Consider the following 18,111-nt stretch of genomic DNA (forward strand, 5'->3'; position numbering starts at 1 on the left):
CATGGGTATATGTAAAAAGACACCCCAAAACACATTGCCCAACTTCTCCTGAGTACGGCGATACCACATGTGTGACACTTTTTTGCAGCCTAGGTGCGCAAAGGCGCCCAAATTCTAATGAGTACCTTTTAGGAGGGCATTTTTAGGCATTTGGATTCCAGACTTCTCACGCTTTAGGTCCCCTAAAATGCCAGGGCAGTATAAATACCCCACAAGTGACCCCATTTTAGAAAGAAGACACCCCAAGGTATTCCGTGAGGGGCATGGCGAGTTTATAGAAGTTTTTTTTTTTTTTGGCACAAGTTAGCAGAAATTTTTTTATTTATTTTTTTTATCACAAAGTCTCCCTTTCCGCTAACTTGTGACAAAAATTTCAATCTTTCATGGACTCAAAATGCCCCTCAGCGAATACCTTGGGGTGTCTAATTTCCGAAATGGGTCATTTGTGGGGTGTGTTTACTAAATTGTGAGCAACCCTGTAAGTATTCGTTGGACTTTCGGCCCCTTTACGCACCTAGGCTGCAAAAAAGTGTCACACATGTGGTATCGCCGTACTCAGGAGAAGTAGGGCAATGTGTTTTGGGGTGTATTTTTACATATACCCATGCTGGGTGAGAGGAATATCTCTGTAAATTGAACACTTTGTATAAATTTTTTTAAAAAGTTGTCATTTACAGAGATATTTCTCTCACCCAGCATGGTTATATGTAAAAATACACCCCAAAACACATTGCCCTACTTCTCCTGAGTACGGCGATACCACATGTGTGACACTTTTTTGCAGCCTAGGTGCGCAAAGGGGCCCAAATTCCAATGAGAATCTTTACGATTTCACAGGGCATTTTTTACTCATTTGGATTCCAAACTACTTCTCACGCTTTAGGTCCCCTAAAGTGCCAGGGCAGTATAAATACCCCACAAGTGACCCCATTTTGGAAAGAAGACACCCCAAGGTATTCCGTGAGGGGCATGGCGAGTTCCTAGAATATTTCTTTTTTATGCACAAGTTAGCGGAAAATGATTTTTTCTAATTAATTTTTTTATTTTATTTTTCTCTTACAAAGTCTCATATTCCACTAACTTGTGACAAAAAATAAAATTTTACATAAACTCACCATGCCCCTCATGAAATACCTTGGGGTGTCTTCTTTCCAAAATGGGGTCACATGTGGGGTATTTATACTGTTCTTGCATTTTAGGGGCCCTAAAGCGTGAGAAGAAGTCTGGAATATAAATGTCTAAAAAAAATTTACGCATTTGGATTCCGTGTGGGGTATGGTGAGTTCATGTGAGATTTTATTTTTTGGCACAAGTTAGTGGAATATGGAAAAGTGATCTTTTTATAGCGCCGCAGCGATTTTACGGTGTTTTTGCAGTATATCAGAAAAAAAAAAATTCTGTCACTGCGGTGGGGCGGTCTGAACGCAAGTGTGCGCACAAAATCAGGCCTGATCGGGCGAACACTGCGTTTTTTGTAGAGCCTATAGAACATGTAGAGCCTATAGAACATGTAGAGCCTATAGGACAAGAAAAGGCATTTTCTATATAGTTCTGGCAAGTGCGGATCCGCAAAATGCGGAAAGCTCATTGCTGGTGTCCGTGTTTTGCGGATCCGCGGTGTCCGTGTTTTGCGGATCCGTGGATCCGCAAAACACATACGGGCGTCTGAATGGAGCCTTACAGGGGGGTGATCAATGACAGGGGGGTGATCAATGACAGGGGGGTGATCAGGGAGTCTATATGGGGTGATCACCCCCCTGTAAAGCTCCATTAAGACGTCCGTATGTGTTTTGCGGATCCGCTGATCCGTGGATCCATAAAACACATACGGACGTCTGAATGGAGCCTTACAGGGGGGTAATCAATGACAGGAGGGTGATCAGGGAGTCTAATATGGGGTGATCACCCCCCTGTCATTGATCACCCCCCTGTAAGGCTCCATTCAGACGTCCGTATGTGTTTTGAGGATCCGCGGATCCGATCCGTGGATCCGCGGATCCGCAAAACACATACGGACGTCTGAATGGAGCCTTACAGGGGGGTGATCAGGGAGTCTAATATGGGGTGATCAGGGGTTAATAAGTGACAGGGGGGGTGTAGTGTAGTGGTGTTTGGTGCTACTTTACAGAGCTGCCTGTGTCCTCTGGTGGTCGATCCAAGCAAAAGGGACCACCAGAGGACCAGGTAGCAGGTATATTAGACGCTGTTAACAAAACAGCGTCTAATATACCTTTCAGGGGTTAAAAAAAATCGGATCTACAGCCTGCCAGCGAATGATCGCTGCTGGCAGGCTGTAGATCAGCTTGTTTACCTGAAGTTCCTGTGAACGCGCGCTCCTGTGTGCGCGCGTTCACAGGAAATCTCTCGCGTCTCTGCGTTAGGCGGTCCGGAGGCGGTTAAAGATGGCACCTGCTTCAAAGTGGAGCTGGGGTCATAGCTACTGGAACTAATGTCTGTGATCAGCAATAACACAAATCACAGACATTTAACCCCTTAGATGCCATGGTCAATTGTGACCATGGCATCCGAGGCGGATTACCCATGCTTGGAGCTGGGCTCCTAGGGACCGAACAGTTCTTTTGCGTTGTAATTTGGGGAGGCTCCCTGGTGGTCACTGTGGTAGTACAGATCCCACTGAAGGATCTGAGGTTACCACAGCAATGTTGAAGGGCTCCATAGGAACATTATGGAACTTCCGTGGGTGGCAATAGTAACTGCTTAGGGGGACTTAAGTTTAAAAAGGAGTTAAAAGAAAAAAAAAAAAGTTTTACTACTTTTTTTTATTCAATTCACCTACTTTCTCCATGTTAAAAATAAAAATATAAACTGAATGCAATGAATTCCAAATCTCACATTTACAATAGATCATACAAAACATATCAGATGTTGAAAGTGAGAGATTGTACTATTTAATGAAAAAAAAGAACTAATTAAGAATTTGATAGCAGCAACACATCTCAGAAAAGTTGGTACAGGGGCAACAAAAGGTAAGTGGTACTAATAAAAAAAAAAGCTAGGAGAGTAATTTGCAACTAAGTCATAGGACTGGTTATAAAAAGAGCATGTTAGAATGTCAGAGTCTCTCAGAAGCAAAGATGGGCAGATGTCCACCAATCTGCAAAAAACTGCATCTAAAAATTGTGTAATAATTTCAGAAAAATGCTCCTCATTGTAAAATTGCTCGGACTTTTAACAGTCAACCTTCTACAATACATAATTTCTTCAAAACAATCAGATAATCTGCAGAAATCCATGTGCGCAAGGGACAAGGTCAACAGTCAATATTGGATGTTTGTGACTAGAGTTGAGCGGACACCTGGATGTTCTGGTTCGGCCAAACTTGAAAAAAATGTTCGGGTTCGGGACCCGAACTTGACCCCGAACCCGAACCCCATTGAAGTCAATGGGGACCCGAACTTTTGGGCACTAAAATGGCTCTAAAATAGTCCTGGAAAGGGCTAGAGGGCTGCAAAAGGCATTAAAATGTACTTAAGAGCATGGCAACTGTTCTGAAAACAAATGTGTATAGGGAAATGACTTAAAATAACATAAAATACAGAAAAATTTAAAATAACAATCTGGATCTAGGAGTAGGAGTTTGAGGAGGCGGTGGATGGGTGGATGTGGCGGTGTAGGTTGACGTGGCGGTGTAGGTGGAAGCGGCGGTGAAGGAGGAATAGGTAGCCAACACTGATTTGTGTTATGTTTTATTTTTAATTTGGGGTATCCCAATTAACAAAATAAAACAAAGAATAAGTGCACTTGAATACAAGAATGGATGGTTGAGGCTGGTATAAATGTCTATTCTGCACAAGGTACGGACAAGTCCTGTGGGATCCATGCCTGGTTCATTTTAATAAACGTAAGCTTGTCCACATTGGCTGTTGCCTGTGATAATGCTCTCTGCCGTGCTAAACACACGTTCACACTATACACTGGCTGCAGGGCAGGTCAGCACCTCCAAGGCTGACAAAGCTTTTCCACATTTTGGCCATGCTAACCCCGCCTTCTCAGGTGCTGGTGGTGCCCCAGCTCGTTGGTGACCTTTTTCTCCTCCTCTGCCTTCGCCTTGTGCTTCCACTGTGCCCCCGCTGTCAGGTGGGAATGCTATCATCAGCGTGCGCTTGTAGTCGCGCATCGTCCGATCAGTAACAGATGTTTTCACTAAATTTAGTTCCCTGTCAGCAATGCAGAGCAGGGGTTCATTCACGCCAAAAGTGGGTTCTTGTCACCCAGCAAAACAACAGAGGATTTTGAGAGATTTAGGCCCCTGTCACCCAGGCACAGCAGGGGTTTATTCACGGCAAAAGGGGTTTTTTGTCACCCTGCAACAGAACAGACTATTTTGAGAGATTTAGGCCCCTGTCACCCAGGCACAGCAGGGGTTCATTCATGGCAAAAGGGGGTTCATGTCACCCAGCAATAGAACAAAGGATTTTGAGAGATTTAGGCCCCTGTCACCCAGGCACAGCAGGGGTTTATTCATGGCAAAAGGGGGTTCATGTCACCCAGCAATAGAACAGACGATTTTGAGAGATTTAGGCCCCTGTCACCCAAGCACAGCAGGGGTTTATTCACGGCAAAAGGGGGTTCTTGTCACCCAGCAATAGAACAGAGGATTCTGAGAGATTTAGGCCCCTGTCACCCAGGTACAACAGGGGTTTATTCACGGCAAAAGGGGGTTCATGTCACCCAGCAATAGAACAGAGGATTTTGAGAGATTTAGGCCCCTGTCACCCAGGCACAACAGGGGTTCATTCATGGCAAAAGGGAATTCATGTCACCCAGCAATAGAACAGAGGATTTTGAGAGATTTAGGCCCCTGTCACCAAGGCTCAGCAGGGGTTTGTATATGCCAAAATGTCACCCGACAATTGAAAATAAGAATTTATTTTAATTTTGGGCACTAAAATTGGCACTTTTTTTGCATTAAAATGGCTATAAAATAGTCCTTGAAAATGCTAGAGGGATGTAAAAGGCAGTAAAATGTGGATAGGGAAATAACTTAAAATAAAATAACTAGGGGACGGAGCTAGCCGCGAGCCGAGATGGACGCCTGATCTCTGAGCTCTTCACAGACACCGCTGCTCTTCCAGCATAACGGGTGCTATATTCCCCTAACATGGTGAAATCTAACAAGGACAGAAGCGACTCGGCCTCAGGCACGCAAAAATCGAGTCATACCCAAGCGGAGATGGATCGTTTTCTCAAAAAGAGAAGTTTCTCCCCGGCGCACAGATCCAAGATGGCGCCGGAAGGTGCCAGAGCTGCCGCGCAGACCGAAGATTCAGATGGCGAGAGTTCATGCGCCATGTCGGAAGGAGCAGATAATGTGGATCTCCCGCTGTCTAGAGCCTTCTTTAAGAAGACGTTATATAAAGCGCTACAACCCCTGCACAGAGACATTTTGGATATCAAGACCGAGGTAAAACAAATCGGGGGGCGCGTCATGGCGTTAGAAGAAACGCAGGTGGCGATAGTCTCGCACGGAGAAGCTGTCCGGAAGGTCCTGCAAGGCCATAACTCCTACATCACTTCTGCTCTTCTCCATTTGGAAAACCAGGAGAATAGAAGCAGGCGGAAGAATGTCCGCATAAGAGGAGTGCCTGAGGACGTTCCCCCTGGGGAGATCACCAGGGCGGTTACAGCCATCTTCGCCTCACTAGTGGGAGAGGACAAAGCCTCCCAGATAATAAATCGAAAGAGCACACAGGGCCCTGAAGGTCAAAACCGTCTGATGGGGGTCCACCTAGGGACATAATATGTGGACTTTTAAACTACCTGGACACTGCCTCCATATTAAGGGCCGCAAGAGAATCAAAAGAAATTTTATACAACGGAACCCGCATACAATTTTTCCAAGACGTAGCTTCCAGCACCTTGGCAAAAAGGAGGGCGCTAAAACCCGTCACCGAAGCGCTTAGATCGCATAAGCTTCCAGTAAGGTGGCTATTTCTCTTCGGCCTGGCCACTTCCAAAGCAGGACAACAGATTGTTATCAGAACACCGCTGGACCTAGCGGATGCTTGGGAGAAGCTCGGTATCGCTCCTGTATAAGTCCAATCTTGGATGCCGGTGCCAGAAGATCTGGGTATCCCTGACCTGCCCGAGATTCCAACATGGCAGGTAGTTAAGAAGCCGAAGTCTCCGAAGAACAGGAAGGTCACCTGAGGAATTGTGAAGTAATCCATAATATCTTCTCTATAATCCCATGGTCACCTGGTATTGCTGACCATAGGGGTCATATGGCGACACTCTAACAGTAACTGTTCTAAAGGTTCCATACGTTATGGCCTAACAGTCATAGATATGTGTTCTAAGATTATCATATGTTGCAGTTGATAGGTTGCACATGCAAGCCAGAGGATGATCCTGAGCTCCCTTACCATCAATTTAGGTGGTGGGAGAGCATGGGAGCTCATCTGCAAACACCCTTTGGTGGCCTACCTTATTTGTAAAAGTCTTAAGTACCTATGATGACATTTTTCACCCTTTTTAGGTTCACCTGTACTTGTTTTAATGTTTTTTCTCACCCGTTATACAATGAGGTGTATTATTAGATATAAGCATAAGACAGCCAGTCTAGATGCCAAAGGTTCTCCTTCCCTCCCAGCCGGGGTGGAGTGTTTCTGCGGGACGGCCCCGTCGTCCTCAATTTTCTTTTGGGGGTGGCGTGGTTGGGCCCAAGGAAACGCCACCACCTCAACTACTGATCATACTTCAAGTAAATGCTTACACCTGGTTCATTACCGAAGTTTTTTGTAAAAATTGGTTCCCCCCAGTTATACACTCCCATAAGGCTCTTGGTAAGCAAACAATTTCACTGGTCTTAATGCAGTATGGCTAGCTTAAAAGTTATGTCCCATAATGTGAATGGGCTTAATGCCCCTCAAAAAAGACAGATCCTCAACCTGTTATACAAACAAAAAGGTGACATAGTTTTATGGCAGGAAACTCATTTTTGTCATAGCCACATTCCCCCTCTACCCAAGTCCAAATACTCCCAATGGTTTCATGCTACTCACTCAGCCTCTAGAGGCGTATCAATAGCTATTAGCTCATCTATTCCTTTCCAACTCGTCAAATCTTATATTGACCCAGAAGGCCGCCTGCTCATAATCCAAGGTACCATCTTTAACTTTAAGATTACAATAGCAAATATCTATACCCCCAATTCTTGCCAAGTCCCATGGTTGATTAAATCGCTCAAGAAGATCAAAGACTTCTCTGAAGGTATGCTGGTTGTAGGCGGTGATTTTAACATTTCGCTTGATGCCCCTACTAATAAACCTGCCAGCTTAGCTAGAAAACAGCTTGCGAGACTGATGACGGCTTTGGCAGAGCAGCATCTGATTGACGTTTGGAGGACTATACCCCCATTCATAGAAAGATTTCACTTTCATCTCGCATGCCCACAATTCATACAGTAGGATAGATTATTTATTTTTACCAGATTCCTACATACAATGTGTGCAGGGTACTGAGATAGGGAACTTAGTGGTGTCGGATCATGCCCCCATCAATATGTCTCTCTCCTTACAGTGCCTCCCACATAAGGTCTGGTCATGGAGGCTAAACACCACACTCCTGGAATCACAGTCCACATAGATGCACTAGGTGACAAATTAGAGAATTACTTCAGAGATAACGCCACTCCTGAAACTTCTACCCCTATACTCTGGGAGGCCCACAAGGCCTATATAAGGGGAGAGTTGATAGCTTTAGGTTCATACGTTAAAAATAAATCAACAAAGGAACTATTGTCTTTACTCTCTCAGATACAGACACAAGAAAAATTACATAAACTAACACACTCTGAAGCTCACAAGGAAGCCCTGACAATTTTAAGACGTAAGGTGAAAGACCTTCTCAATATAAAAGAAGCCAAGTCCCTTTTACGCTTAAAGAGTAAAATTTATGAACATGGGGACAAAGGAAACAAAATGATGGCCCACTTAATTAAAAAGAGGAGGGAAAAAACCTTCATTTCATCAATTAAGCGTGACTCATCCTTGAGAGTCACCTCCACTCCCCTTATAGCCAAATCTTTTCAGACGTTTTACTCTAATTTATACAATCTCGCTGCGCCAAATATTGATTTAGACCCACCAGGGACAACCAATATGAGCCTCATTGAAAAATTCCTATCCTCAATTAAAGCCCCCTCTCTTTCAGATGAGGAACGGCAGACGCTCCTTGAACCCTTTTCTATACCTGAGGTGGATAAGATCCTTGGTTCTATCCCCATAGGAAAGAGCCCGGGTCCAGACGGCCTCCCCATCATTTATTACAAGAAGTTCAAGTAGCGGTTACTTCCCCACTTCCCTAATTTATGCAACTCACTGTTAGAGGGTGCGTCTTTAGCTCCCCAGGCCTTAAGGGAACATATAACTATCTTACACAAAGAAGGAAAGGACCCTGAGGAATGCGGGAGCTACAGGCCTATCTCGTTACTAAATTGCGACCTAAAATGGTGGTCTAAATTATTAGCGTACAGGATTTCCCCTCTACTTAAACTTATTGACCCTGAACAAGTAGGGTTTGTCCCAGCTAGGGAAGGGAAACATAATATCTGGAGAGTGATCCATTTAATTCAAAATGCTCAAGTCACAAATACACCTATGTTATTATTGGGAACAGATGCTGAGAAGGCATTCGACAGGGTAAACTGGGATTTTAGGAGAGCCACCTTGCTGAAATTTGGTTTACCCTCGACATTTGTCTCGCTATTTTTTCGCTGTATTCATGCCCTACAGCACAGGTATTGGTTAATGGGACCCTGTCGGATGCCTTCCCCATCAAAAATGCCCTCTTTATCCTATGCCTAGAAATGCTCCTTCTTAAAATTAGGCAATCAGATAAGATACAAGGCATATCCCTTGGTCAATATCATCATAGATCTGCAGCATTTGCAGATGACCTTTTAATAGTAATTTCCAACCCTGAGGAAGCACTTCCTACCATTATGTCTCTGTTTGATAAATATAGTGCAGTATCCAACTTTAAGATCAACTTTTCCAAATCAGAAGCCCTTCCTATCAACATACCAAATAATGTTTTAACCACACTTAAAAGCTCCTCTGTTTAAGTGGCCCACTTCATCAATTAAGTTTTTAGGTGTAAATGTCCCTTCCAACTTGAACCTATTGTTTAAGCTCAATTATACCCCATTAATCTCTAAAATTAGATCCTTCATCACATCACTAAAAGTACCTTATATGTCATGGTTTGGAAGGAAAAACCTTCTCTCTACATTTGTCCTACCTCAATTTCTATATCTATTCCAGGCCCTCCCGATACATATCCCTACTTCCTATTATTCTCAGATTAGAAGCATGTTCTCCTCCTTTCTGTGGAACACTAAGAGGCCTAGATTAGCATATTCTATTCTCTCCCAGAGAAGGCATAAAGGGGGTATATCACTACCGGATATGGCATTATATAACAGAGCCATTCAATTAGCGAGATGGGCGCTATTAACTAATGAAAAAATAGACGCTCCCTTTATAGATATTGAGAGGGTATTGCTCGGGATACACAAGAATGCTATCTTGTGGTCTCAGGATGCTCCTCTTTCTCTTTGTCCGGAGATGTGCATACTAACCAAAAATATGCTTTTTTGTCATCGCAATTCTCCAGTAGCCCCCCCTAAGGGGTGTAAATTATCTAAATTAGCCCCGCTTGATGTGCTCCCCTACCTCTCTGATAAGATGGGTGGTAAGGAAAAAAGCTGGTGGCACTCTTTAGGAGGTGTTAGAATAGGTGAGATGGTGGAATCCAACCACATTCTACCTTTGGAAGACATTTTCGCCAGGTTGGGTAGAAAACCACCTACCCCAATCCAAGAGTGGGATTTTAGAAACACATGCAAGTAGTATGAGAAAGACCCAGATTTTAAGTTCTCTGAACCTACGTGGCTAGGAAATTTTTCTATATTACCTAAACCCCTGAGGAGGTCACTGTCCATCACGTATAATAATTTATTCAACATGTCCAGTAGAACAAAACCATATTTCTTACGTCAATGGGAAAAATATTTAGGGAGATGCTTTACTGATACTGAATCTTCATACATCCTGTCTCATGCAACTGGGTTCTCCACATGTACTCGCTTTCAGGAAAACTCCTATAAAACCGTCACAAGGTGGTATAGAACCCCAGCGTACTTATTTTCCATAGGTCTCTCCCCTAATAATCAGTGTTGGAGATGTCATGCGGAAGATGGTTCTATGATCCATATCTGGTGGTCTTGTCCTCTATTAACGCAATTTTGGAAGGATGTCGAGCGGTCCATCAACTCGATCTGTTCCACCTCTATAACACTCTCTCCTGAATTAGTATTGCTATGGATTCCAACCCCTGATTTCCGTCCTTCAAAACATAACCTTCCCACACATATGATTGCCACTGCGAAATTGCTCATTCCCACTAAGTGGAGGGATACTAACCCCCCAGATCTAAAAATGTGGCATGACAGAATGCACCAACTGCATAGGTTAGAAGAATTAATAGGCTGGTCCCATGGCAATAGAATTAAAAACTTAGAGGTTTGGTCTCCTTGGAAAAAAGCACAGGAGGCGAGGGATACTGAGATTTTAGATCAGTTAGGAAAGGATATAGGTTAGGACTAGAGATGGCCCGAACTATCCGACGGCGAACAGTTCCCGGCGAACATAGCTTGTTCGCGTTCGCCTCTGCCGGGCGAACACATGCGATGTTCGGTCCGCCCCCTATACATCATCATTGAGCAAACTTTGACCCTGTACCTCACAGTCAGCAGACACATTCCAGCCAATCAGCAGCATACCCTCCCTCCCAGACCCTCCCACCTCCTGCACAGCATCCATTTTAGATTCATTCTGAAGCTGCAGTCTTAGTGAGAGGAGGGAGACTGTAACTGCTGCTGATTTAATTGGGAAATCGATAGCTAGGCTAGTGAATTCAGTGTCCACTCCAGTCCTGAAAGACTCATCTGATCTCTGCTGTAAGGACAGCGTCCTGACAGCACCCCAAAAAGCCCTTTTTAGGGCTGCAACATTAGTCTGCTTTTTTTTTTTCCTTTATATACATATTGCAGTTGCCTGGCCTGCCTGTGTGTGAGGAGCTGCAGGCCCACAGACTGTAGTGTGCCCACTGCCAGTGCTCACCCCTGTCATTCCGTGTGGCACAGGACTTTGCTTAAAAAAAGGCACTTAATTTTTACACTTTAATCTAAGGTTAGTTGCCTGCCAGTGTGTGTCAGGCTGACTTCCACTGACTGTAGTGTGCCCACTGCCAGTGCCCACCACTCATACCGGCTGGCACAGGACTTTGCATAAAAAAGGCATTTAATTTTTACACTTTAGTGTAATTTCAGCTGCTTGCCTGCTGCTAGTGTGTGTCAGGCCGACTTCAACTGACTGTAGTGTGCCCACTGCCAGTGCCCACCCCTGTCATCCCGTGTGGCACAGGACTTTGCTTAAAAAAAAGGCACTTCATTTTTACACTTTAATCTAAGGTTAGTTGCCTGCCAGTGTGTGTCAGGCCGACTTCAACTGACTGTAGTGTGCCCACTGCCAGTGCCCACCCCTGTCATCCCGAGTGGCACAGGACTTTGCTTAAAAAATAGGCACTTAATTTTTACACTTTAATCTAAGGTTAGTTGCCTGCCAGTGTGTGTCAGGCTGACTTCCACTGACTGTAGTGTGCCCACTGCCAGTGCCCACCACTCATACCGGCTGGCACAGGACTTTGCTTAAAAAAGGCATTTAATTTTTACACTTTAATGTAATTTCAGCTGCTTGCCTGCTGCTAGTGTGTGTCAGGCCGACTTCAACTGACTGTAGTGTGCCCACTGCCAGTGCCCACCCCTGTCATACCGAGTGGCACAGGACTTTGCTTAAAAAATAGGCACTTAATTTTTACACTTTAATCTAAGGTTAGTTGCCTGCCAGTGTGTGTCAGGCTGACTTCCACTGACTGTAGTGTGCCCACTGCCAGTGCCCACCACTCATACCGGCTGGCACAGGACTTTGCTTAAAAAAGGCATTTAATTTTTACACTTTAATGTAATTTCAGCTGCTTGCCTGCTGCTAGTGTGTGTCAGGCCGACTTCAACTGACTGTAGTGTGCCCACTGCCAGTGCCCACCCCTGTCATACCGAGTGGCACAGGACTTTGCTTAAAAAATAGGCACTTAATTTTTACACTTTAATCTAAGGTTAGTTGCCTGCCAGTGTGTGTCAGGCTGACTTCCACTGACTGTAGTGTGCCCACTGCCAGTGCCCACCACTCATACCGGCTGGCACAGGACTTTGCATAAAAAAGGCATTTAATTCTTACACTTTAGTGTAATTTCAGCTGCTTGCCTGCTGCTAGTGTGTGTCAGGCCGACTTCAACTGACTGTAGTGTGCCCACTGCCAGTGCCAACCACTGATACCGGGTGGCACAGTAGCTTGCCGATAAATAAGGCATTTAATTTTTAGACAGTAGTCTAAATTCAGTTGCTTGCCTGCTGCCAGTGTGTGTCAGGCCCGCTTCCACTGACTGTAGTGTGCCCACTGCCAGTGCCAACCACTGATACCGGGTGGCACAGTAGCTTGCCGATAAATAAGGCATTTAATTTTTAGACAGTAGTCTAAATTCAGTTGCTTGCCTGCTGCCAGTGTGTGTCAGGCCCTCTTCCACTGACTGTAGTGTGCCCACTGCCAGTGCCAACCACTCATACCGGGTGGCACAGTAGCTTGCCGATAAATAAGGCATTTAATTTTTACACTTTAGTGTAATTTCAGTTGCTTGCCTGCTGCCAGTGTGTGTCAGGCCCGCTTCCACTGACTGTAGTGTGCCCACTGCCAGTGCCAACCACTGATACCGGGTGGCACAGTAGCTTGCCGATAAATAAGGCATTTAATTTTTAGACAGTAGTCTAAATTCAGTTGCTTGCCTGCTGCCAGTCAGTGTGTCAGGCCCTCTTCCACTGACTGTAGTGTGCCCACTGCCAGTGCCAACATCATACCTGATCGTATACACACACTGGATGTTTTAAAGCACGTTATTCCAAACAATTTAGGAATGTTAGTTGATTTATGCCCTTTATGGATTAAAACCCGACTCTGCGTCCACTACGTAATTTTCCATGGGAGTTTTGCCATAGATCCCCCTCCGGCATGCCACAGTCCAGGTGTTAGACCCCTTGAAACAACTTTCTCATCACTATTGTGGCCAGAAAGAGTCCCTGTGGGTTTTAAAATTCGCCTGTCTATTGAAGTCTATGGCGGTTCGCCCGGTTCGCCAGTTCGCGAACATTTGCGGAAGCTCGCGTTCGCTGTTCGCGAACTGAAAATTTTATGTTCGCGACATCACTAGTTAGGACCGAAACATCACATTAAATGGGATAATTACCTTGTTACACTATTTCTTCTCTACATGCTGCTCACATCAGTGAACACTTATGGTAACATCACCATTTAAGGGTCAATTTTTTGTGCTCAACCCCAAGTGCCTTATGTCATTCCCTGTCACCCCTCCCCTCCTCCCCCTCCCCCTTATACATTTATACTCCCTATGTTACATTTCCCTTGTTTGAATATACTCTGAAGGTTTATTGAAGTCAGGATGTGATGATGTCCATATATTGCAACTACTGTAATCTTCAATAATGTACAATCCAAGTAAATTTTATGGAATGTCATATTGTGATTTTCTTTTTGCTAAACTTGAAATAATAAAAAGAGATTTAAAACAAAAAAATAAAATAACTAAAAATTACAAATTATTTACCTGCAACTCAGAGAAGGAGGTGGATATGGAGTCGGAGGTTAAGGAGGCGGTGAATGTTGTTTTGTAGGTGGAGGCAGCAATGGAGGAGGAGGTAGCCAACAATGTTTTTTAGTTTTTTTTATTGGGGTAGGTAGCCCCCAAAATATTGGGACAAATAAAAAAAAAAAGAAAAGAATCATTGCACTTGACTTGAGTACAAGAATGTATGTTTGACGGTGGTATAAATGTCTATTCTGCACAAGGTACAGACAAGTCTTGTGGGATCCAAGCCTGGTTCATTTTAATGAACGTGAGCTTGTTCACGTTGGTTGTGGACAGGCGGCTGCACTTGTCTGATGACACCCCCTGCCGTGCTAAACACACGTTCAGATAATACACTGGCTGCAGGGCAGGCCAGCACCTCAAAGGCGTAAAGGGCAAGCTCAGGCCATGTGCCCAATTTGGAGACCCAGAAGTTGCAGGGAGCAGACCCATCATTCAGTACATGTAGGCATGTGCAAACATACTGCTCCACCATGTTGGTGAAATTCTGCCTCCTGCTAAGACGTTCCATATCAGCTGGTGGTGCTGGTTGTTGTGGCGTGCTGACAAAACTTTTCCACATGTCGGCCATGTTAACCCTGCCTTCTGAGGTGCTGGCGGTGCCCCAGCTGCGTTGGCGACCTCTTCCTCATCCTCTGCCTTCGCCTTGTGCTTCCACTGTGCCCCCGCTGTCAGGTGGGAATGCCACCAGCAGCGCGTCTACCAGCGTGCACTTGTACTCGTGCATCTTACGATCACGCTCCAGTGACGGAATTAAGGACAGTACGTTGTCCTTGTAACGGGGATCCATCAGCGTGTCCACCCAGTAATCAGCACAAGTTAGAATGTGGGCAACTCTGCGGTCGTTGCGGAGACACTGCAACATGTAATCGCTCATGTGTGCAAGGCTGCCCAGAGGCAACGAAAAGCTGTCCTCTGTGGGAGGTGTATCGTCTGTGTCCTCTGAATCCCCCCCATCCACGCACCAGTTATGGCCATGAGCTGGTCTGGGTGCCACTCTGCTGTGAACATGGTTCCTCCTCCTGCATCTCCTCCTCCTCATCCTCCACCTCCTCATCATCCAGAACTGTGCCCTGGCTGGACAAGTGTGTACCTTGAGTTTGTGGGTGCAGGAACCCACCCTCGGAGCCACTTGGGAATGACTGGCCGGAAACCCTACAAAATGATCCCTCTTCCTCCTCCTCCTACTGTGCCACATCCTCTTCCATCATCGCCAGGAGCGTTTTTTCAAGGAGGCACAGAAGTGGGATAGTAACGCTGAGAACGACTTTATCGGCACTGGCCATGTTGGTGGAGTACTCGAAACAGCGCAACAAGGAACACAGGTCTCGCATGGAGGCCCAATCATTGGTGGTGAAGTCGTGCTGTTCAGCCGAGCGACTCACCCGTGCGTGCCGCAGCTGAAACTCCACTATCGCCTGCTGCTGCTCGCACAGTCTGGCCAGCATGTGCAAGGTGGAGTTCCACCTTGTGGGCACGTTGCATATGAGGCGGTGAGCGGGAAGGCCAAAGTTATGCTGCAGCGCTGACATGCGAGCAGCAGCAGGGTGAGAATGCCGAAAGCGCGCACAGACGGCCCGCACTTTATGCAGCAGCTCTGACATGTCGGGGTAATTTTTAAGGAATCTCTGCACCACCAAATTCAGCACATGCGCCAGTTAAGGGATGTGCGTCAAACTGGCTAGTCCCAGAGCTGCTACGAGATTTCGCCCATTATCGCACACCACTAGGCCAGGCTTGAGGCTGACTGGCACAAACCACTCATCGGTCTGTTGTTCAAGGCCCGTCCACAGCTCCTGCGCGGTTTAGGGTTTGTCCCCCAAACAGATAAGTTTTAAAACTGCCTGCTGTCGTTTACCTTTGGCTGTGCTCAAGTTGGTGGTGAAGGTGTTACGCTGACCGGATGAGGAGCTGGTAGAGGATGAGGAAGCGGAGTAGGAGGCGGAAGCAACAGGAGGCAAACTGAAGCGCCCTGCAATCCTCGGTGGTGGAAGGACATGCGCCAAACTGCTATCCGCCTCAGGCCCAGCCACCACTGCATTTACACTAACCGAAATAAATACCTCGACCGTTAGTTGAATCAACATTCAAGTAATGCCCAAGCCTATGGCAATAAATATATATAAATAACCTACATAGAAAATGCCAGACCGCTGGTACTAAATTAATCTTTATTACAAAATTACATTAGACAACATACATGATTAAAAGAATCAGTGCAGGAGATAAAAAGCAACATCACTGGAGGAGACATACAATGAACGGAGTCCCTATCCTTAAACATGATATTCAGAAGAGATGGTTATGCAAACATGAAAACATACATAGTGGGGAAAAGGGACATTTACCCATACAAAGTCTCATCTAGAGGAACACGTGACCACCCGGAAACATGTGTTCCGCTTCTGGTCACGTGATCCGAATGACGTCACATGAGCGCGCACTAACTATTCGCAGCTCAGTAACGTCATCCAACCTTACTACATGATTCGGATCTATCATATTGGTATATCCCTGTATTCGACAGGCCCAACGGACGTACATACGCAATCAAAGTATATCAGACAAAGCATACATTAATCATTTGATGTGGACATACAGGTTGATATAAAAGGTTTATACACAGATTTCCCCCACATATACACATGTCATATGTCAAATTATGCCACAAACAGTATCAATAGACCAATGGGTAAAAAACACCCTATCTCTCATTATTATAATAACAGATATTAAATCTATCATATAGGGCTCATACCCATCCATTACATCTGTTGAAGATCCATAAAAACATCTATATATATGTATATGTGTAACACAGTGTATATACCACTGATGAGTAATATATCAGGTGAGCAGATATCTATATATATATATATATATATATATATAACCTATATAGATATCTGCTCACCTGATATATTACTCATCAGTGGTATATACACTGTGTTACACATATACATATATATAGATGTTTTTATGGATTAGTATATATATATTATTAAATAGTCCATGCACTTTGCACTTTCTTATTATCACTTTGCATAGTATATCTTCAACAGATGTAATGGATGGGTATGAGCCCTATATGATAGATTTAATATCTGTTATTATAATAATGAGAGATAGGGTGTTTTTTACCCATTGGTCTATTGATACTGTTTGTGGCATAATTTGACATATGACATGTGTATATGTGGGGGAAATCTGTGTATAAACCTTTTATATCAACCTGTATGTCCACATCAAATGATTAATGTATGCTTTGTCTGATATACTTTGATTGCGTATGTACGTCCGTTGGGCCTGTCGAATACAGGGATATACCAATATGATGGATGCGAATCATGTAGTAAGGTTGAATGAAGTTACTGAGCTGCGAATAGTTAGTGCGCGCTCATGTGACGTCATTCGGATCACGTGACCAGAAGCGGATCACATGTTTCCGGGTGGTCACGTGTTCCTCTAGATGCCGGCATCCAGGAAGTCCATCTGACAAAAAATCCGGCGCAGTCCGGTGATGTATGAATTGATGATTACCGGTATGTTGATTGGCCGTCATTTGTATTTAAACCATGTGCTCCAGTGATGACGCTACCCCCAGACGAAGGTACGCCGAAACGCGCGTTGGGGTTGGCGCCATCCTGGAGGAGACTTTGTATGGGTAAATGTCCCTTTTCCCCACTATGTATGTTTTCATGTTTGCATAACCATCTCTTCTGAATATCATGTTTAAGGATAGGTACTCCGTTTATTGTATGTCTCCTCCAGTGATGTTGCTTTTTATCTCCTGCACTGATTCTTTTAATCATGTATGTTGTCTAATGTAATTTTGTAATAAAGATTAATTTAGTACCAGCGGTCTGGCATTTTCTATGTAGGTTATTCACCACTGCATTTACCCAGTGTGCTGTTATGGAGATATAACGGCCCTGACCGTGCTTACTGGTCCACGTATCCGTAGTCAGATGCACCTTGCCACAGATGGCATTGTGCAGTACACACCTGATTTTGTCCCCTACTTGGTTGTGAAGGGAAGGGATGGCTTGCCTTGAAAAGTAGTGGCGGCTGGGCACGACGTACTGTGGGACAGCCACCGCCATAAGGCCTTTGAAACTATCCGTCTTCACCAGACGGAATGACAGCATTTTAAAGGCAAGTAATTTAGAAATGCTGGCATTCAGGGCTAGGGATCGCGGGTGGGTAGGGGGGTACTTGCTCTTCCTCTCCAACGTTTGGGATATGGAGAGCTGAAAGCTTCCGTGTGACATTGTGGAGATGCTTGGTGACCCAGGTATTGGTGTTGCTGGC

This window comes from Bufo bufo, chromosome 5, assembly GCF_905171765.1.
Source record: "Bufo bufo chromosome 5, aBufBuf1.1, whole genome shotgun sequence".
NCBI classification, from domain to species: Eukaryota; Metazoa; Chordata; class Amphibia; order Anura; family Bufonidae; genus Bufo; species Bufo bufo.